This window comes from Equus przewalskii, chromosome 13 (assembly GCF_037783145.1).
Source record: "Equus przewalskii isolate Varuska chromosome 13, EquPr2, whole genome shotgun sequence".
NCBI lineage: Eukaryota > Metazoa > Chordata > Mammalia > Perissodactyla > Equidae > Equus > Equus przewalskii.
Genome location: NC_091843.1, coordinates 23,378,551 through 23,401,708, shown reverse-complemented (window position 1 = coordinate 23,401,708; position 23,158 = coordinate 23,378,551). Strand labels below are relative to the sequence as shown.

The following is a 23,158-nucleotide window of genomic DNA, read 5'->3' as shown; positions in this document are numbered from 1 at the left end:
AGAAGGTGTGCTGCTTGCCCACGGCCCTATTCCTGAGGATTTCTTGCAGTGAAGGGAGGGAGTAAGGGGATGTTTGCCCGTGAGGTTTGCAGTTTATTTCATGGTCTTCACTGTCAACCTGAGACTTTTTCATCTGAGTCTGAGAATGTGGATTAGATATTACTGATGTTGTTGGATTCAGAACTGTGACCTGACTCTCAGGGTCAGAAACTCAATTTATGTTGAGCCCCTTTCAGAGTTCAGAATTCTGCACTAATTTCATCTTTCTGGGTCTAGGAAAGAAGTTCATCTGGGAGCATTATGCTCGCCCCTCAGCTGCTGTTCTGGGGTACTGTGGGCTCCCAACTCTGGCTGTGCCTGGGGTGGTTTAAAAAACCCAAAGCCTGGGGCCCCACCCTGACCACTGGAATCTGAATCTCTGGGGTGTGGCCCGAGTCCCAGTATTTTCTAAAATCTCAGAAAGGAATTCTTACATATAACCAGGGTTGAGAACAGCTGGCATGAAATAAGGAATTATAATGAGAGAGAGAAGCTGGGTATGGTCACAGCTTTCATCCATCCATTCATCTGTTCATTCACTAAATATATAGCAATGGTCTTCTATGTGCCAAGCCCAGTGCTTGACACCAGGAACACGGTGATAAATGAGCCACATTTGCTGCCTTGTGCAAGGGGTGGGACAGATGGCATAAGAGGTCATTACACCACAGTTGAGAAGACCGGTAAAGGGGTAGGCACAGAGTGCTTTGAAACCTCAGAGCACACCCCCGCCCTGCACCAGCCTTTGCAGGAAGATGCTGCAGATGGAGAGCTGCGTGGGCAAAGGCCTCCAGGCAAGACAGTGCACATTCTTGGGTTTACCACCTAGAAGAATGAGTCTCCCAGCTGGTTAGAAGAGGAGCCAGGATGAGGACCTGGCCCCTTTGTCTCCCAGTACACTGCTCACTCCCAACAGCCCAGAAAAGACAGGTCTTCTTAGTCTAGAGGATCTGGGGTCAATGGACGAGTCCATCAAGAGAATTCAGAGGGTCTATAAACTTGGATGAGAAAGACGTTGCATTCGTCTTTTCATCCACCTCTACCTGAAATTTGGTGTTCCCTTCAGTTATGAGTGTAGGAAACAAAGCCTATGATGTCGTCACCAAAAGAAATCATTTACTTTCACATCATTTTACAGAAATCTTGAAATGTTGTGCACACTCATCACTACTTTGAAATGAAGGTAGTTTTTTCAAACTACCACTAGATCTTGTTTAATGTGTGAATAAAGAAGCACGTTTATTACCCTATTTCAAATTGTTTATTATTTTGAAAACTCTATCTCAGTCTAATTAGTTTCCTTTACAATCTCATATATTTTATTTTATGCATAATAAACATTACTCTGAGAAGTGACAATAGGCGTCACCAGCCTGGCAGAGGAGTCCAGGGCATCGGTAAGGTGAGGAACCCCTGTTCTGGGTGGATGTGAACTGAGCATGTGGCCTCTATTACCAGCCCGCCACCCAGCCAGCATGCAAGTTACCGTGAAAGATGTCACTAAATCCAGCACTCCTGACATCCACTGTTTTTAGAATCCCCAGTTGTGGAAGCTGACTTTTCAGAAATTAGTTGACGGATGTCTTGAAGAGCCTTTATTTTTTCCAAGGGGGGATCTTTCTTGCGGTTTGACAGCAGAACTGTGTGAGGAAATTAGAGCAGTCAGGCTGCTCGCTCCCTCCGGTTTCTTTGAACTTAAACAACTTCTCCAGCAGGAGCTGAGGTTTATGTTTGCCTTTTACTCCTTCAAACTGAACTGTGGCAACAGCGTGTCAAGAACAGGATTTGAGGGGCTGTTTGTTTGTGCCAGCTGCCTTTGCTTCCACCAGAAGCTGCACTGGGGAACGTGCAAGCTCAGAGAATGGAAATCAGGCAGCTCGGCCTGACTTGCTGGGCTTGCTTGTGGGAGGCGGCCAGCTGGCTCTGAGTGGGCCTGCCCCCTGCACCTCCTGCCAAGGGAGCAGGAACAGAGGCTGGCTGGTGGGCTGGCCCACTTTCTCTGCACCCCGGGGGATCCTGCTGGGCTGCTTGGCAACCGCACATGGAGGCCCCTCCAGGGCACAGAGCTGGTGGCAGTGGAGCCCCAACTGCTGAAGTGGCCTGGGTCTAAAGATTCCTGGCCAGACCCCTCTGTTGGGCGATCAGTTTCTCCCATGCAAAGATCATCCGTGGTGGGATTGACAGCAGTCAGAGATTATCCGTGGGGAAGGAAAGCAGTCTACGATCCTGACCTGCTTTCTCCGGTCCAGGGCTTTAGCTTCCAGTAATGACTGAACCTGAATGGAATCTTTGTTGCAATAAAAGGCCCAAGTCTACCAGATTCCTGGTTCCATGCTCCTTTTTGTTAAATTAACATGGTTAAATTATGGTATGTGCTGAATTTCCTCAAAAGAATTCATAAGCTCATATTATTATAATAGGCCAGTATTCTAGTGAGAACCTTTGCATCCCCAACAGGTTACAAAAGCAACAAGGAAGGGAGTTATGGCATGTTATCTTTGACAAACACTTATCAAATATATGCTGTGAGAAAAATGACAACTTGCCAGCACAGGAAGTTAAAGGCAACCACATCTGTAGAAGTAATCATCATAATAAATAAATAAACAGTACTAATTAAATAATTAAATATTATTATTAGTGTCCCAGTATGAATGTGCATATAGACCTTAACAATGCTATTTAGAGGCCAAGATGGAGTAACAGGGAGCAGATTTACTCTCCTGCTTGAAACAACTGGAAAAAATATATATAAAAAGCAATGGTTTTTAAGACACTGATCATCAGGCAGTGAAGGACAGTAATCCCCAAGAGACAGGAAACAAATGAGGTAAGCCCTACAATTGCCCCATCTTATTGCCTTGAGAGACTTTCCAGGCTATGATACAGGGAGGGAGAGCCCAGAGGACGTCCTGAGTTGAGGAGATGGCGTTGTGAGTCCAGGACACCAAGGAGGCCAGAGTTCACAGGGCAAGGTGCTGGAGAGGAGAGAACGCAGGGAGATTGAGCTACGAACATGTAGAGAGTCCCCTTGAGTATTCAGCAGATTACTGAGGAGAACCCTTCTGTGAGGAAGCTCCCTGAAGCTAAGAAAGGGATCCCCCAAAAGGATTAGAGGGAGCAGTGCCTGGGTCTCACACAGGGCCAAGAATAGTGCCTCTTCCCACCACTCAGATGGAAAAACCTCTTAATTCATAACTCATGGAGAATTGATTAGCACACTTAGAAGAGTTTTGCCTCAGTGGAGACTGATTAACTCTAGACCGAACAGTGCTCTAGACCAGTCTAAGAAATCATTAATTATGACCCAAAAGGATTAAACTGTTTCCAGGTAACTTAACTGTTACCTCAGAACAAACCTCGAGAATATGTACAGAAATACAAAAATATTCAGCACCAACCAAGGTAAAATCCAATTAAAGATTATCAGGCATGCTGAATAGCTTAGCCATAATGAGGAAAATACTTATTCATTCAAACGAGCCCAGAGTTGACACAGATTTTAGAATTAGCAGAGAAGGACATTAAAACAGTTATTAGAACTGTATTTCGTATATTTTAAAAGTTAAGATAGAAGTGGAATGGAAGATATAAAGAGACCCAAACTGAACTTCCAGAAATGAAACCAGCAATATCTGAGATGAAAAATACAGTGTATGGGATTAATGGCAGTTAGATATTGCAGAAAAAAGGATTAGTGAACCTGAAGACATAAGAAACTACTCAAAACACAGAGAGGAAAAGAATTTTAGAAAATGGAGGGGCCAGCACAGTGGCATAGAGTTAAGTTGCACTTCTCTTTGGCACCCAGGGTTCACGGGTTCTGATCCCAGGTGTGGACCTACACACCACTCATCAGACCATGCTGTGGCCACATCCCACATACAAAATAGAGGATTAGCAAGGATGTTAGCTCAGCAACAATCTTCCTCAAGCAAAAAGAGGAAGATTGGCAACAGATGTTAGCTTAGGGCCAATGTTCCTCACAAAATAAAAAAAAAGATCCTTAATGAACTATGAGACAACTTTAAGTGGTTGAATATTATTTTAATTGGAGTCCATGAAGGAAAAGGGAAAGAATGGCCAAAAGTTTTCTAAATTGAATGACAACTATAAAACCATAGATCTAAAAAGTTCAGTGAAACCTGGTCTCAAGAAACGTGAATAAAATGACACCGAGGCACATCAGAATCAAATTACTGAAAACCAGTCATGAAGAGAAAAAAATTCAAAGCACCCATGAAAATAAAACGTTATAGACAGAGGACCAAAGATAAGGATGACAGAATTCTTTCACTGGAAACAGTGCAAGCAAGAAAACAGTGTAGCAACGTCTGTGAGTCCTGAAAGTAAAAACTGTCAACCTAGAATTCTGTACCCATTGAAATAGCTTTCAAAAATTAAGGCAAAATAAGATTTTTTAGACATAAAAAAGCTGAAAATTCATCTCAGCAGTCATATACTTCAAGAAATGTTAAAGGAAGTCCTTTGGGGGAAAGAAAAATATTCCAAATGAAAATAGTAAGTATGCAGGTAAATATATACTCTTTTGTTCTTATGTTTAAAACTTTTAAATGGATAACTGACTATGTAACCAAAAATAATAATATTTTGTTGGGTTTAAAACACATGTAGAAGTAAAATGTATGCCATCATAAAGGTTAGAGGGGAGAATTGATAATGTACTACTGTAAAGTTCCTGTATTACTTATGAAGTGGTATAATATCATTTGAAGGTAGACTGTTATAAGTTAAAAATATATACTATAAACCCTAAAACAAGCACTAAAATAGCAAGACAGAATTATAGCTAATAAGACAACAAAGGAGATAAAATGGAATCACAGAAAAATTCAGTTAATCCAAAAGAAGGCGGAATAAGAGGGAAAGGGGAGCTAAGATCAGAAAGGAGAAATAGAAAGCAAGTACCAAGATAAAGGACTTTAACCTAACCATTTCAATAATCACATTAAATGTAAATGCTCTAATCATTTCAGCTAAAAGGCAGAGATTATCAGACTAGATGAGAAAGCAAGATTCAACTACATGCTGTCTGCCAGAAACACACTTTAAATATAAATATGTGAATAAATTGAAAGTAAAAGGATAGAAAAGATCTACCATGCTAACACTAGTCAAAAGAAAGCTAGAGTGGCTATATTAATATTGGTCAAAATAGATTTCAGAACAAAGAGTATTACCAGGGATAAAGAAGGTTATTTCATAATAATAAAGGGATCACTCATCCAGAGAACATAGCAATCCTAAATGTTTATGCACCTAATAATAAAACTTAAAATATATGAAGCAAAAAATCATAAAATTGCAAGGAGAAACAGACATAGCCACAATTATGAGATTTCGATACCTTTCTCTCAATAATTGATACAAGTACACAGAAAATCAGCAAGGATATAGTAGACTTGAATAGCACTATCAACCAACGTGCTCCAGCTAACATTTATAGAACTCTCCACCCAACAGCAGCAGAATATACATTATATTCAAGTGCGATGGAACATTTACCAAGATAGACCGTATTCTGGGCCAGAAAACAAGTTGCCATAAATTTAAAAGGATTCGGATGATACAAGATATGTTCTCTGGACACAGTGGAATTTAATTTAGAAACCAATAACAGAACAGTCTCTTAAAATTTCCAAATGTTTGGAAACTGGGTAACTCACTTATGAATAACAAATGAGTCAAAGAAGAAATCAAAAGAAAAATTAGAAAGTGTTTCCAACTGAATGATAATGAAAACAGAATATAACAGAATGTGTGGGATGTCACTAAAGCAATGCTTAAGGGGAAATTTGTAGGAAAACAATAGAGAAAAAACAATGAAACCAAAAACTGGTTCTTTGAGATGGTCTATTAAATTGACTGACTACTGACCACACTGATAAGGAGAAAAAGAGAGAAGACTCAAATTCCCAATATCAAGAATGAAAGAGGTGACATAACTACAGATTCTGTAACTATTAAGAGAATAATAAAGGAATATTCTGAACAACTTTATGTCTATAAATTCAACAACTTAGATGAAATGACAAATTCCTTGAAAGACACAAACCACCAAAGTTCACTCAAGAAGAAATGATTGACCTGAACAGCCCTATATCTGTTAAAGAAATTGGTATTATAGTTAAGAACCTTCCGACAAAGAAAACTCCTGGTCCAGATAGGTTCACTGGTGAATTCTACAAAAAATTTGAGAAATTATACAGACTCTTCAAAAAAATTAAAAGGGATGGAATACTTTCCGCCTCATTGGGAAGCCAGTGTTACCTGATACCAAACCAGACAAAGATCTTACAAGAAAAGAATATCACAGAACAATATCCCTCATGCACAGGTTGGGCAGATACTGTGATTACCACCATCAGCATTATTCATTTTTTTCACATCAGCAAATAGAAGAATCAAAGGGGTAAAGTGTGACCTGTGGGCAAAGTCACACAGCTGTGCCCTGGGCAGAGTTGTATCTAGAGTCCAGTTGGAAATGGATTTGTTATCCACCCGTTGCAGTCTCCAAAACACGCAGATAAAAGGGTGGGGTATCAGAAGGAGAGAGAGCACTGAGGGGAAATGGTTCCCTGGGCCCAGAGAGCTGGTGGCTAAGGTCCTATTAAGGGACCACCACCTTCCCCCCCATGATAATGTGGCCTTGGTGATGCTGAGGACTTGAGAACCAGGAAAGCCTGATGTTTATAAATATACATATTCCCGGAAGCAGAATGGGAATCTTCTCAAATGGTTATGTAAGCCTGTGCAAGAAAGGTCAATAATGTAACAAGAATTGAGCTTTCCTGACCCAGAAGGCATTGCCAGCTGTGCATCGTGTTGGGGACCCTGGGGCCCGAGGGAAGCTGTTGGCATAGCTGCTGCCTGTGTTCTTGGGCTCCTGCCTTGCATGGCCACCTCATCAGTGTATCCAAACTAGTTAAATCAGGAACTTAGTCCAAAGTAACTGTGTGTGTTAGGGCTCCTTGCCCGCTCCTCCACCCCCCCATCTGGAGCCCACCGAGCATGCAGCTAGCCCTGCTCATTTATACTAAAATGATCAATTGTCAGCCCCTTCCCTGAAGAGATCTCAAGCCTATTAGTCACTTGCAATTGTCTCTGCAAGTCATTCATTCATTACTTCAGCAAATATTTATCATGTGCCTACCATGTATGCCTATGGTGTGTGCTAGTCCTTGGGGAAACAGCAGTGAACAAAATAGGCAAAATTTCCTTCCCTCCTAGGGCTTACATTCCACTGGGGGAGGGGGGTCATAAACAAACAAATATATTTTTCAGATGGTGATAAGTAATGTAGGGGGAAAATGAGGCAGAGTAAGGGATAGAGAATGTGATGGGAATGGAATGTATTTTATTTCAGTGGTCAGGGAAGACCTCTGCTGATAAGATGACATATGAACAGAGATATGCAGAAGTGAGGGGCATAGCAGGGCAGTTAACTGGAGGAAAAACCCTGCAAGCAGAAGAAACAAGTGCAAAGGCCCTGAGGCCATCATGCTTGGCTTAAGGAGCCCAGTGAGCCAGCAGGAGAGTAATGAGAAGCAAGCCTGGAGAGGTGTGTGGGGTGGCCAGGGCCATGGTAGGTCTTCGGCTTTTCCCAAAGTGAGTAAGATGGGACGCCCTGGATGGTTTTGAGCAGAGACTGACATGATCTGATTTTCATTTTCAAAGGATCTCTTTGGTTGCTATGTTAAGAATAGACTGTAGGCGACCGAGAGTGGAAGCAGGGAGACTAGTGTGGGGTATATTTACAGCCAGGCAGGGAGGAGGGACAGCGACTCAGACCATGGTGGGAGTAACAGAGTAGCAGTGGCCACATTCTAGATATATTTTAAAGTTGGGGAGGACAAGAGGACAGGATTTACTTACAGGCGATGTGGATATGAGAAAAAGAAGAGTCAAGGATAACGCCAAGATTTTTGACCAGAGCAACTGGGGAGATGGAGTTGCCCTTTACAGAAATGAAGACTTTGGGGAGGACAGGTTTGAGAGAAATGGAGACTTTGATTTTGGTCAAGTTTAAGACAACACATCCAAATGTCAACGTCAAGTAGGCAGTTAAATAGGTGATGCCATTTGTCTTGTGAAAAATGGAAATGGTGATGGGATCCTTTTCCGAGTTGCTGCGTTTTCATTGTGATTTTAGTTAACTCACTTTCTTTGAATAAATAGCAAGAAATGCCTGAGGCGTAACAGATAGTAAATCTAAAAAGGACCCAAGATCAGCTGTGGTCTGTGGTGTGGGGTGTGGGAAGATCCATGCTCAGGTCACAGTGAGGGCGGTGCACACCTCCTCCCACGCTCTGAGTGGGAATAAATGGCTCGGGTCTGCAGCCACCTCACCCCCGCTCATTTTCTTACCCCCCAGGGTGCCGAGCCGATTTGTCAGACCCTCCTAGAACAGTGACGGCTTGGAAGACATACTTAGTGCTTATTAGCAGTTTTTACCCTTTTTATCATGATTCGTGTGGTGGAGTAAGCTCCCTTGACAGTCGTGTAATGGAGTACTTCAGTGTAAGATTAGCGCCCGAGAGACCAGGATGTGAGTGATGCAGACTCGTGGTGTAGCAGGTTGTTAGCAAGGCAGTTGTGTGGAGAGGGGCAGGGGGCAGAAAGAGGGGCTGTGGCCTGAAGGATTTGTGAGCTGGGAAAGGAAAAAGTCCAGGTTTCTTTGGAGCATCACTGATTTGTCAGGAGATTTAAATCTGCTCTCCTCCTCTGAAATTAAATGACTCCCTTCTGAACAAAGGTGTATCTTTCAAGACAACAGTTATTGATCCATTGGACCTAACATTGGGATTTAAAGATGCTCATAAGCCTTAAAGTGGCAGCTAATAAAATTTCTCAAATTGACTTCTGTAATTTGTTTTTATTGAGTTCATAATAGTTTACATCAATGTGAGACTTCAGTTGTACATTATTTCTTGACCGTCACCACATAAGTGCTCCCTTTCAACCCCTGGCCCCACTCCCCACCTCCCTTCCCCTGGTAACCACTGAACTGTTTTCTTTGTCCATGTGTTTGTTTATATTCCACATATGAGTGAAATCCTCTGGTGTTTGTCTTTCTCAGACTGGCTTATTTCGCTTAGCATAATTCCGCTTAGGTCCTTCCATGTTATTGCAAATAGGATGAATTTGTCTTTTTTTCTGGCTGAGTAGTATTCCATTGTATATATATATACCACATCTTCTTTATCCAATCATCGGTCCATGGGCACTTGGGTTGCTTCCATGTCTTCGCTATTGTGAATAGTGTTTCAATGAACATAGGGGTGCATACGTTACTTTGGATTGTTGATTTCAAATTGTTTGGGTAGATATGCAGTAGTGGGATAGGATAGCTGGGTCATATGTTAGTTCTATTTTTAGTTTTTTGGGGAATCTCCATACTGTTTTCTATAGCGGCTACACCAGTTTGCATTCCCACCAGCAGTGTATGAGGGTTCCCTTCTCTCTACACCCTCTCCAACATTTGTTATTTTTAGTCTTGGTGATTATAGCCATTTTAAGGGGTGTAAGGTGGTATCTTAGTGTACTTTTGATTTGCATTTCCCTGATGATCTGTGATGTTGAACACCTTTTCATGTGTTTATTGGCCATCTGTATATCTTCTTTGGAAAAATGTCTGTTCATCTCCTCTGCCCAATTTTTGATTGGGCTGTTTGCTTTCTTATTGTTCAGTTATGTGAGTTCCTTATAGATTATGGAGATTAACCCGTTGTCAGTTATATGATTTGCAAATATTTTCTCCCAACTGGTGGATTGTCTCTTTGTTTTGATCCTAGTTTCCTTTGCCTTGCAGAAGCTCTTTAGTCTGATGAATTCCCACTTGTTTATTTTTTCTTTTGTTTCTCTTGTCTGAGAGGCCATGGTGTTTGAAAAGATCCTTTTTAGTTCAATGTCAAAGAATGTACTATCACTGTTATCTTCCAGGAGTTTTATAGTTTCAGGACGTATCTTCAAGTCTTTGATCGGTTTTAAGTTTATTTTTGCGTATGGCATAAGATAGTGGTCTCCCTTCATTGTTTTGCATGTGGCTGTCCAGTTTTCCCAACACCATTTATTGAAGAGACTATCCTTTCTCCATTGTATGTTCTGACTTCTGTAATTTTTAAAGCAGATTTCAGTGAATTCAGCCCTTGGGTTGAAATTGCAGAGATAAATGGTTTATACACAAAAATGGCTGCCTGTCAACTAAAAATCAAACGGATACATATTCCCTACGATTTATGCTAGGTAAAAACCAGTCAACATCCACGTGAGCAGATGGGTGTTTGTGTTCCTTTATCATTTCTGCAAACAGATGCATTTTCTTAGGCTTCTAGAAACGGATGCTGTCTTCTCCATTAATGACAACAACTTGGTCTCCCATTTGTCAAGTGCTTATGTGCCGGGTATTGTGCTGAGCACTTTACGATCCTCATCTGTTTGCTCCCACTTTGAGGTTTTGTGTGATGATAGTTTTTTTCCCTTTGTGTTTTGAAATTGTCTCTCGTTCACATAAACGCCGTCATAACTCTTGTGATTCCAGCCTCTCTCAAATTGTTTGTATCAAATGGCGATCACTAGCTCCATATTACACATGCGCAAACTGAACCTCAGAGAAGCTTAGCTCTTTGCTCCAGTTCACACACAGCCAGAAGGCTAAGAAGACTCAAACCTGGATCCACGCGTATGCTCTTTCCACCGCATCGCACACAGACTGAGAGCCGTTCCTCAAAGAGGAAGGAGGAGACATTTTTCAGTTCCAGTCCTTTGTGCGTGAAGGTTCTTGGACCAGGCGCAGTGGTCAGGATGGGCTAGATGAATGGACACAAGCGGCAGGCCACTCAGGCTGCATTTCACTCACCACGCTGCAGGTAATATATGCTTGGCCAGGAGCAGATAAATAGCACTCAGTAAAATTGGTTACAGAGTGAGTTTGATTTCTGAGTGCTGTTGGCCTTGTTTAAGGAAAAGGAGAATAATGACTGGAAGATAAAGGCGATTATTAATTCTCTCCCTTTATTAAGGTGGTATCAAGGGCAGCATGATTACAAGACAAGCAGAGCAGTTCAGGGTAGGAGCACTGTTACGAAGAATAGAACACCATTCCCTCCTGATTCTCACCTCCGTCCCCACACCTTTTTTGGGGGAAGAAACCCCTTCCCCGAATCCTAAATCTGCCCAGGCAGCGAACAGTAGCAGCTTAGCTTTCTGTGGTTTTTCTGCTTGCGTATGCAACATATATAGACGTATGAAGGGGCTTGGGGTTTTGTTTTTGTTTTGTTTTACAAAAATTTTGTTGTACTATATGTATTTTATTCTACAAGTAGTTTTTTTTCACTTAATATATTATTATCACATTTCTAGGACATTTCTAATAGCTGTGTAGTATCCTACAGGAATATAATCTGCTCAACCATTCCTCTGTGATGCGCATACAGCTTGTTTACAGTTCTGTGAAAACTGTGGCTGTGGAAACTGGGAAAAGTGTGGCAAAAACATCCTTGGACACATATCTTTACATTTTTCTTTCTTTTCATCTCTTTTATGAATTGTCAAGAATCTTGATATCAGAGCTCATTTCCTCCTGACGCTGTTTACCTGGCAGCTGGCCTCTGACTGGGATCTGAGGGGTGGTCCTTATGGTGGTTATTTCAGGCTGATAATTCCCAGTGCCTTGACTTTACATACCGTGTTCATTAACCAGAGTTTCTCCTGCCTGCTGTCAGCTTGTGTTTCAAGTTTGAGCACATGGAGTACATTGCGTATTGTATCTGTAGGAGGACCAACGTTATCATGTGGGACAGCTGTGTGAAGAAACGGTTGGATTTTGTTGTGTGCTTCTTGAAAATATTTTGTTGTGTTTACAACTCTCTTAATACTAGGTATGATCTGGACAAAATAGTTTCCAAAATGTGAGTGCGAAAGGGGAGGAAGAGACAGTACAAACCCAGATCCTGTAAACACTGCTTGTATCTGCAGTCTCTGCAGGTTGGTGGGTACAGAACTGGGGCCGAACTGCCAGTACCAAGATCCATAATTAATAATAACAAAGTTTTGCGATTCTCTCTGCTGTCTGTTGAGAAGAGGGAATAGCTGGTGGGTTCGCCTGGCTCTCAGCAAAGTCTCCCCTGAACGGAAAAGGCCCTTCCTAAAGATGTCAGCCTTTGCACATGTTGTCACACTTATCTTCTGGTTCTTCTGAGTACAGCCAGACTGTGTCACAGAGAAAGCCAGTGCGTGTCTCATCCCCCAGAGAGGGGCAGAGAAGGGCTGGGGAGCGAGCCCCAGCTGAGGACGGAAGGTTTACTGGCACAGTGTGTAAGGAGAGGGCCTAAATCTGTGTCTGGAGGGAGGATGGGGTCGGGGGCAGGGACTTTCCACACTTGACCCACTAAGACCCAGATTCTTCCTTTCGTTGCAAAGCCTGGAGCTATTTTTAACTTCTGCTTAACTTCTTGGTGGCTCCAGAGCCCATTGGACATAGTCTTTCTGAGAATGTTCTATTATAAGGGACTGTCCTTTATACAAAATAGAAGAGAATTCCAGAATTTTGAACTTAAACCATTTGCTGGAAAATGACCTATACTGTGACCTCTGGGAGGTGGAAACTCACATTTATGAGCCAGATGCTATACCAGGTGCATTCACATATGGTATTTCTTTCACTCCTTGTTCCAGCCTTAATAGGAAAGAATTATATCCCCATTTTACCCAAGTGGAAACTAAGCTTCAGGGAAGCTGTGACTGTCCCAAGATAACCCAGCTTCTAAGTGACAGAGATGGGATTTGAATCCAGATCTGAGGGTCTCTTCAGCCCGTGTCCCTTCTCTCACCACATCTGCAGTCTTGGAACGTACCCTTCCTCGAGGGCCACTGCTTGGGATGTGGGTGTGCCTCTCACTCTGTGACCTTGGGAAGATCCCTCCCCCTTCTGGGCCTCAGTTTCCTCATCTATAAAACAAGGAGTGCAAACAAGGTGAGAGTCAGGCCCTTCCAGCCATCGTGTTCCGTGGTTCTCTTGGGCTTTTCACATGAAGCTGTGCGTGTGGCCAGGGAACGGTAGTTGGCCTATGTTGTTCCTCAATCCAAAGGTCCTGGCTTCTGATACCCCCGAAACACACAAACCAGCTCCCAGCAGGCCCCATCTGGTCAGTGGAAAATCCAAAACTGTCATCTCTTTGGCAGAGGAGGGTATGTTGGTTTTGGTTCCCATGAGAAGGTGTTAAAATGGTGCCTATTTCTAGAATAAGACTGTTTATCTAAGAGTATAGGCACTGGGAGCTTTCAAACAACAGAGTTACTCCACAAGGATTTTTTAAACGATCATTCTCTTAAAAAAACCCAAAAACACCAGGGGCTGGCCTGGTGGCATAGTGGTTAAGTTCACCCACTCTGCTTCAGCAGTCCAGGGTTTGCAGATCCAGATCCCTGGCATGGACCTATGCACCGCTCATCAAGCAATGATGTGCGGGCATCCCATATACAAAATAAAGGAAGATGGGCACAGATGTTAGCTCAAGGCCAATCTTCCTCACGAAATAAATAAATAAATAAAGGGCATACACTGGAAATTGAAATAAATTACAAATTATTTTTTAAAAAAAACACCAAAAACTCATCCTTGTAACCACCGAAGAATAATTTGCTGTAGCATGCAGAGCATAGTGGTGGTGAAGTGCTGTGGGCTGCAAGTAATTGTTCATGATGTCATGGTGGCCAGTTGGCACAGTATTGATAAGGCATTGCTAATCACGTAATACAGTAACACTGTCCCCAGCAGTCTCAGTGTCCATGACCTGGAAGTCCACATTTCCATATTAGTGATATTTCTGAAGCTTGAAGTCTTAAATCTGTTACAGTCCATTCTTTTCAAAATAATAAAGAAAAAATAAGAACACTTTGTCCAGCTCTAGTACAACTTTCGGATGCTTGTCTTTTGTTTTTCTTTCCAGGGAATGGATTTAGGAATAGGACGGACTTCCTTGGCTGCAAGGTTACTTCAGCTAATGGAGTGTCCCCGTGCAAGGAGGCAGGGGCACTAAAGGGAAACGGGAATGTCGGCCAGATGGAATGTGGGAAAAGCCAGACAGCTTGGCTCTCCTGGAGGAGGAGGGGGCGCCATGGACCAGTCAGGCCTCCCAGTGCTTCAGATGGAAAGATCTTTCCAAGTCTGACCTCCTCAACAGCAGAAATTTCTGGATCCTATCATTACGAAGTCTTAGCCCTTCTCTGTGTAGCTCTATGTCTGCTCCTCTCATTAACTCTGGGACTCCCTTTCCGTACCTCAAGGTTGCATCCCCAAGAAAGAGAATTTTATTGGCCAGGTGAACCCTATTTGGGCACCGATTTCTTGCTAGGCCATTGACACTGGCACATCAGTGGCCTGGCTGCCCAGGTCAGGTCTCTGCTCCTGCTCCAGGTAGCCATCATGGCCAGGGAAGGGGCGGTCATAGGGCGCACCCAGGATTCCTTCCTCAGCCAGGCCTGTGGCCATGGCCATTTCACTTTGAGGAGAAGGCGTGGGCAAGGCAGGCACCATGAATGACCTGACCAGCACAGATGTTTCTTTTTAGACCAAGATGCCACCTGATGCACCCTCGTGTTTACAGAGCAGCAGCATGTTCCTTTCTCGGCTCAAACCTGCTTGTCTGTTTTATAAAGGAGGAAACTGAAGCTTGCAGAGGTTTGGTAATTTGCCCAAGGTTATTCAGCTAAGTGATCTTTTCACCTCCAAGTCCATACCAGACTACTTCTGATAAATGAGAGCAAACATTGAATGGACATCAGCAAGCATATTTAAAGCATCCACGTTCCTACTAGTGGGAGTGTAAATGCTGAAGTTTGTCAAACCCCCCTGAAGATCCCACTTCTGTAGGCAGCCTGTTCCAGTCCCCCATGGACCTGCCAAGCCAACAGGTAGGACTTGGAACATGAAAGCAGATGCCAACTCCTTGAAAATATGTGTGATGGAGATTTGTCGTTTATATCCAGGGTCTCCAAAGGATTTTCTCTTTGTGTTGTGACTAAACTGAAGAGCCAGCTACACCCCCCAGTTCAGCACCAGCTGGCAATGTGGTCTGGGGTCGCCACTTAACCTCTCAAAGCCTCACCTGCTTCCTTGGAAAACAAAAGGGTTGGACTAGGCCCTACCAACTCTGGTTCAACCCAGCAGCCATTCGTCACCTGCTCGCTTTCAGCAGGGCACGAGGCTGGGCGTGAGGATGTGCCACTCAGAAATGCTGTCACTCTTTCTCTTTCTAGGTTGTCATTCTGTTCTCATCTCACAGCCATACGTGGGGAGGCAGAAAAAATTATCATAATTTATTAGTGCATATATTATTTGTTGCTGTCCCCCCCCCCCCCCCGCCCATTTGACTCTGTATCCCATGGGACAGGGACAACGACTTGTTCCTCATCATTGTAATCTTAGGGCTTAGCACAGTGTCTGTCATATAGAGGTGCTCCATAAACATTTCTTGAATATGTGAATGATTGAGGGAGTGACCAAATGAGAAGGTTCTGAGCCATGAACTGGCTGAAGCCTGGATTCAAGAGTGGGATTCGTATCTACAAGAGCAGAACTCTTATTTAAGCCTTACTGAAGCCCTGTGCCCTTTCCGAGGATGGCCATCCCTGAGTCTCAGAAAACTGAAATCAGAGCATTCTGTTTGCTGTGAGCTCTCCTCCAGATTTCCCCATCTCCAAGGACAGAGATAGCTTCTTCTCCCTCCGCATGGCTGGGTTTTTTAAAAATTTTGTTGTTGTTATTCAGGAAGATTAGCTCTGAGCTAACATCTGTGCCAGTCTTCCTCTATTTTGTATGTGGGTTGTCGCCATAGTGTGGCTGACAAGTGGTGTAGGTCCATGCTCGGGATCCAAACCCATGAACTTGGGGCACCGAAACGCAGTGCACGCAACTTAACCACTTTGCCACTGGGCGGGTCCCTCCACATAGCTGTTTTAGATGTACTGTCTTGCCTCGTTCTCATGGTATTACCATCCCCATTTCACAGATAAGGAAACTGAGGCTCAGGAAGGGATGGAAACGTGCCCCAGGTCTCACAGCTGCAGAGATGCAGTCAGGATTTGAACCCAGCTCTAGAGCACTCTTGCTCCCTTAGGCACATGCAAGATCAGGTTTGTTCAATTGACTTGCATTTTAGTTTGGTCTGGGGATGGTGTCCCATGCTAGAGAATGAGATGTTTTTTATAGTTCCCTTTAAAAATGATTGGATTGTTCCATTTCAAAGTTGACTCAGAAGATTTTTGAAATGCTTCCCTTTGATTTTGACTTGTTTTCTTTTATATCTAGTGCTCCAGTATATTAGATTCGTCTTTGTGTCCCAAGATCTCAGAATCCTTTAGGGAATATTAAATTTGGGCTGCTCAGTCACAAATAAGCTTAGTTATCTTCCAGTCCTGCCACTGCATCCCGCCTCCAGCCCTCAGCCCAGGACACTTTCTTCCATCAGTGAATAAGTAAAAGTTCTCTTGGAGCTAAAGAGAGAGGCTGCCCCCTTCAGATCAGAGGTAACTCCTGGGAAACAGTTTCTGCCTCTTTGTCCTTCAGAAGCCATCATTAGGTCCCAAACAGACTCCTTCTACTGAAAGGGCTTAGAGACTGTCCAGCTATATCAGCAAGGATTCTTTTAGTTATAAGTGACAGAAACCTAACTCAAACTGGCTTAAGAAAAGAAAATGTATTGACTCATGTAGCTGAAAAGGCCAAGAGTAGACCTTGGCTTCAGCCAGAGCTGGAGCTACGTCCCTAAATGATGCCAGGAGGAACCCATCTCTGCAACTCTTGGCTCTATTTTCTACTCTGTTAACTTCATTCGAAGACAGGGAATAATCCACATGGTGGCCCCAGGCAGATGAGACTTAGATCCTTTCACGTTCAATCTCAGCAGAAGAGAGCTTGCCTCTCTCCCAGTCGTCTCAGCAAAGATTTACAGGTGCCCATCCCTGAACCAGAGAGATGCGATGTGGCTGGGGAGAAGTGATGCTCTGATTGGCCGAGCCAGGCTTCCCTGCCCACCCTCAAGGCAAGGCAAGGACCTCCCGCAAACCCTATAAAATTGAGAGGTGGGAGATTCCCCAAGGAAAATCAGGATGCTATTACCAAAAAAAGAAGAAATTCAGAGCAGGCACATAAGACTTGGCGTTGGGTCAGTCCAGCTCCCTTTTTGACATAGGGGAAGCTGAGGTCCAGCAACAACGAGGACTTAAAACTGTTGGACGGCACAGCAAAAACTAGAAGCCAGGACTTGACTCCTACTTAGTTCCCTCAATTTTTGGTTTTAGCCATTCATTCTTCTTTTTGCTTGTACATTTAATAGCATTGATACATTATCCCTATAAAAATATTACTATGTGTATTTATTTTTTTATTTTTCCTTCTTCTCCCCACAGCCCCCATTACATAGTTGTCTATTTTAGTTGTGGTCCTTCTAGTAGTGGCTTGTGGGGTGCTGCCTCAGCGTGGCTTGATGAGCAGTGCTAGGTCTGCACCTAGCATCCAAACTGGCGAAACCCTGGCCTACCGAAGCAGAGCTCGTAAACTTAATCACTCGGCCATGGGGCCAGTCCCAAAATATTGTTATGTATAAAGGCAGGTGGGTTTACATCCAGGCCCCAGCCCTTACCAGCTGTTTGACCTTAGGCACGTTACTTCACCTCTCTGTGCCTTGTTTCCTCCTCTTTGTAATAGCAGTAATGATGGTCCCTAATGGTCCCTATATTGTATGAATATTGTGACAATTAAATCGCTTACGGCATATAAAGTGCTTAGAACATTGCCTAGCATAATGGAAATCCTTCACAGATGTTTTCTATTATCAATGTCATCTTCTACCTTATTTTTTAACTGCTTATCAGTATTCCATCATTTGAATTTTTCATCATTTATTTAATCTTCCTCTATTGATGGACATTCACTTTGTTTCTGCTCTTTCCACTATTTCAAAGTGTGTCCAGGAGCACCCCCGACTGGGCCTCTTCATCCTCACACTGTGCGCGTCTAACTAAACTTTGCCCTGTCGGATGGGACGGCATTAGAGTGTGAACTAGATGACAATGGAAGTGCTTGTGCAAGGGATAGAAGGTTTTTCACTCAGGTCTTAGCTGTAAGGTTGTAAACTCCACAGATGCCTCTTTTATGGGACCATCTGGGGCCAGAAGTATTGATCCAAGAGGGCATCAAGATTGATGTCATGTGCTGGACGTTTCATGGTGCCACTTGTTTGACCCTCTTTGGGGGCATCATTCTGCCCTATTCTGCCCCCAGAGGGGCTCCTCCAAGTGTCTCAGGAGGCCACACTGCATCAGGGAGCCCACAAAAACCTGGACGCCATCAAGTCAGTGTGCAGTACACCATGCATGTTCGGGAAGAGCACAGAGGAAGACGTGCCCTAAATGTTTAACAGAGGTCAGCCCCAGGTGTCAGTGTCAGGCAGGATGTTGCTGTCATTATCAGTTGTCCTTTATCTTTTCTGTCTTTTCCAGACTTTTACACTGAGCAATTATCACTTTTGTCATCAAGAAAAGCATTATAAATGTTATTTTAAATAAATACTACCTAGATTTGAATCCTAGATCCGAGTCACTTACCCCTCTGGGCTCTGTTTTCCTTATCTGGAAAATGGGGTTGGCACTCCCTGGTGCATCTCCCTCCCAGGGGTGTGGTACAGATTAGAGGAGAGAGAAGGAAAAGTGCTCTATAAACCGAGCACCATGAACCGTGGGAAAGCAGAGGTTGTTATTGTCTGGTCATAGCCAAACCCTGCCTCTTTCATTGGGAGCAGTGCCTTAGTTTCCCCTTCCTGGAGGCCACATTCTCTGGGGCTACTTTCTGAAGCCGTCGGGCACAGAGATGCTTTGTGTTCATCATACACAAAGGAACGAGGCATACTCCAGCATCCAGTGTTGAGATCTCAGGACACAACATGCGGACAGATCTTAAAGACGACTGCCGAGCCGGGGGTATCACTGGGGTGGATGGCGGGCCTTCCGTCTGTGATCCCTAGGCCTCCTCTGTCTTCTGCAGTGTGAGGCCTAATGAGAGGAGGAGAAACGGGGCTTTTTGCATGAGCTCCCCACAGGAAGGTGGCCTGTGAGCAGGTCTCTAGAAACCAGGTTCCCCGCTGGATACTGGAGAGATTCATTTCAGCATGTAACACAATTTTTTATTTAAACAAAGAGGCTCTACTAAGCTGGGACCAAACTAATGACTCATGCCCATGGCAAAAATCGAAGTGCCATTTTGTGTTTATTTGGTAAATAAATGAGTGGACAGATAGAGGAGGGAGAAAAAGAGAGTAGACCAAAGGAAGAAAAAAGGCACATGTTCAAGGCTATGATCCAAGCTGAGCCTTTTGTTTGAGTTATGAATAATCTTTAATTCCATGACTGAATTAAATTAGAAGTGAATTCAGTCTATTGTGGCGTTGTCTACTTCCCTTAATATACTATGGTGTTTGTGTATCTGCTGGCAGGCTGTGGGGCCCAGCTCTGGGGTTCGAGAGAGCCAGGGCTCTCTGCTGGGTAATAACTCCATTGTATTTCACCCCATGGACTCCCGGCAATTTATTACAGCTAACCCCCACTCCAACCCACTTCAATCAAGAGAGCCTCCTGTGAAATTGGATAGAAGGCAGAAACTTTTGTAGAAAACTAGATATTGCCTGTGTTTCTTGGCCACAGAGGACTCAGCCAAGTTAAGGAAAAGGGACTTTTAAGAAGAGGTGCTTTCGTTTATTTGTGAAGGCAGACATAATCAAGTTGGAGAAGGCTCCCAGAGAAGGCTGGCTGAAATGATCAAAAGGATTAGAGAGATGGGGAAGGGGCGGGGGAGGGCTGCGTGGGGTCTGGATAAAAACAGTCCAGCAAGATGGAAGGGCAAGAAGGGACATGAAAGAAATCCAGAGGTCCTGAGGGGAAAGAGAGAGACTGACTTCTCCATCAGAACTGGCCTGCCAGAATTAGGGCGGTCCTGTCCACACAGCTGAAACTAAGCTCACCACCAGCAGCCGAGGGTTTTTTCCTGCCCAGTTCCCCCCACCAACTCCCCCTTGGTGCCTCTAGCAGAGGCAGAATTTAAAACTTAGGAAGCCGTGGACCCTGCCCATTTTCCCCCCAACAGTTCTTTCTGAAAATTATCAAACATGCAGAAAAATTGAGAGAATTGCACACTGAACGCTCTTGTCCCTGTTATTTAGATTCCGCAAGTAACAGTCCTCTACTGACTTTATCCCGGGTCTGTCCATCACTCTCGCCATTCAGCAACCCATTTTACTTTGTGATACGTTTCAAAATAAGTTGCAAAGAGACCCGGGTGCATTTTGACAGTTGAACAGTGGATTGCAGTGGTGTACAAAAGGAGGGGTTTTGTTGTTATGTTCATTGCCCCAGATGTCACAAATTTTTCCCAAAAAACTTAGCAGTTGTTTGGAGCTGCTTCCTATGATGCCTTTTTACTTCCAGGCTCTCAGCTTCAGATGTCTCCAGGGACCTGAGAGAGAATGTAAGGGAGTGAAGCAGCCCTGGTATAAGACCGTGGTGGGTGGTGAGAGCTGAGGTAACCCGGAGAGCACCTGCCCCATAGGGAGGGGCATCCACTGTCCACTCCAGCCCATTGCTGCTGTGTGAGACTCATGAGGGTTTTTATGTGAAGTCTTCTAGTTTTTAAATGTTTGCAAATAATCTTTACATACTGGGTAAAGGGTATTAAGGATGATTCCTTGTATTTGAGTTTTCTTTAGCTGCCATAACAAATTATCATAAACATAGCTGCTTAAACAACACAAACTTATTCTTAGAGTTCTATAAGTCAGAAGTCTGACGTGGGTCTCATCAGGCTAAAATCAAGATGTTGGCTGGGCTGCATTCCTTTCTGGGAGCATTAGGGGAATCTTGCTTAGCTGGGTTGTTGGCAGAATTTAGTTACAAGGAGTGAGACTCTCGTTTCCTTGCTGGCTATCAGCTGAGGATCATTCTAAAGGCTGTCCACCTTCCTTGGCTCATGACCCTCTTCTTCCACCTTTAAAGCCAGCAATGGTGGGTTGAGTTCCTCACATACTTCAAATCTTTACTCCCTACTCTTCATCTCTCTGACCCAGCCTGAAGTTCTCTGCTCCTAGGGACCCCTGTGACTACATTGGATCCACCTGAATAATCCAGTTTCCTCAAACCCATCTCAAGGTCCTTAACTTTAATCACATCTGCAAAGTCCCTTTTGCCATGTAAGGTAACATGTTCCCAACTTCTGGGAGTTAAGGCTTGGACATCTTCAGGGACCGCTACTCTGCCTGACACACCTGGCTTCTATCTGGAGACACAAGGTAGACAGTTTTGTTATTCTCTCTGAGCCTGCCTGGTCCTCAGATTCCCTCTTCTGGGCCCTGGGAAAATCCCCAGTATCCCTAATGAAATATACCCTGCAGAAAAAAGAAATGAAGGACAAAGGAATCTTAAATTTCCTGTCATCATATTGTTAGCAATCACATTGGTATTTTTTTCTGAAACTACTATATGTTATAGGAAAAAGCAAATAAATAACTGTGTTAATGTTAAGAACCTAGGTTTTTAGCAAAAGAGAGAAAATATCTAAAACCAAGAAAACTATAGACCAATATCACTTATGAATATAGATCCAAAAATCCTCAACAAAACACTAGCAAACCAAAATCAGCAACGTGTGAGAAGGATTATACACCATGACCAAGCAACATTTATCCCAGGAATGCAAGGTTGGTTCAACATATGAAAATCAATCAACATATTACATTATATTAATAGAATAAAGAACAAAACCCATATGCTGATCTCAGTAGGCGCAGAAAAAGCACTTGACAAAATCCAACAGTTTTTCATGACAAAAACATTCAGCAAACTAGGAATAGAGGAACTTCTTCAACCTGATAAAGGGCATCTGTGGAAAACACACACTAACATTATATTTAATGGTGAAAGACTGAAATCTTTTGCTTTTAGGATCAGGAGCAAAACAAGGCTGTCTGCTCTTGCCACTTCTATTCAACATTGTATTGGAGTTTCTATCCAAGGCAATTGGGAAGAAAAAGAAATAAATGCCATCTAGATTGAAAAGAAAGAAGTACACTATCTCTGTTTGCAGGTGACATTGTCTTGTATATAGAAAATCCTAAGGAATCTACACAAAAAAATTATTAAAACTAATAAATTAGTTCAGCAAGGTTGCAGGATAGAAGCTAAATATACAAAAATCAATTATATTTCAATATGCTATTAAGGAACAATCTAAAACTGAAACACATGTTTACTAAACATTTCTCCAGAGAGGATATACAAATGGTCAATGAGCACATGAAGATATACTCAATATCGTTAGTTATTAGGAAAATGCAAATCAAACCATGAGAAACCACTTCATAACCACTAGGATGGCTGTAATTAGAAAGATAGACAGTAACAAGTGGGTCTGAGCATGTGGAGAAATTAGCACCCTCATACATTCCTGCTGGGGATGTAAAATGATGCTGCCACTTTGGAAAACAGTTTGGCAGTTTCTTAAAGAGTTAAAAATGGAGTTGGCTTATGACCCAGCAATTATACTCCTTGGTATATACCCAAGAGAATTGAAAACATATGTCCACACAAAAAGTTGTATGTGAATGTTCCTAGCAGCATTATTTATGATAGCCAAAAGGTAGAAACAACCCAAATGTTCATCAATTGATGAATGCATAAATAAAACATGGTACAGTAGTCCCCCCTTATCCATGGGGGATACCTTCCAAGACTCCCAGTGTTTGCTTGAAACCGCAGATGGTACTAACCCTTTACAGTTGGCCCTCCATATCCACTGGTTCTGCATCCACAGATTCAACCAACCGTGGATCAGAAGGCCTACGATAGTTGCACGTGTACTGAACATGTAGACTTTTTTTCTTGTCATTATTCCCTAAACAATACAGTATAAGAGCTATTTATATAGCATTTACATTGTTTTAGATATTATAAGTAACCTAAAGACAATTTTAAGTATATAGGAGGATGTGTATAGGTTATCTGCAAATACTGCACCATTTTATATAAGTGACATGAGCACCCACAGATTTTGGTA

General features: G+C 43.1%; 1 protein-coding gene across 3 annotated transcripts in view; it reads left to right on the top strand.

The window, feature by feature from the left end:
- Positions 1 to 23,158, top strand: part of GALNT10 (polypeptide N-acetylgalactosaminyltransferase 10) — a 215,582-nt gene that overhangs the window by 99,977 nt on the left and 92,447 nt on the right. The window lies entirely within an intron of this gene.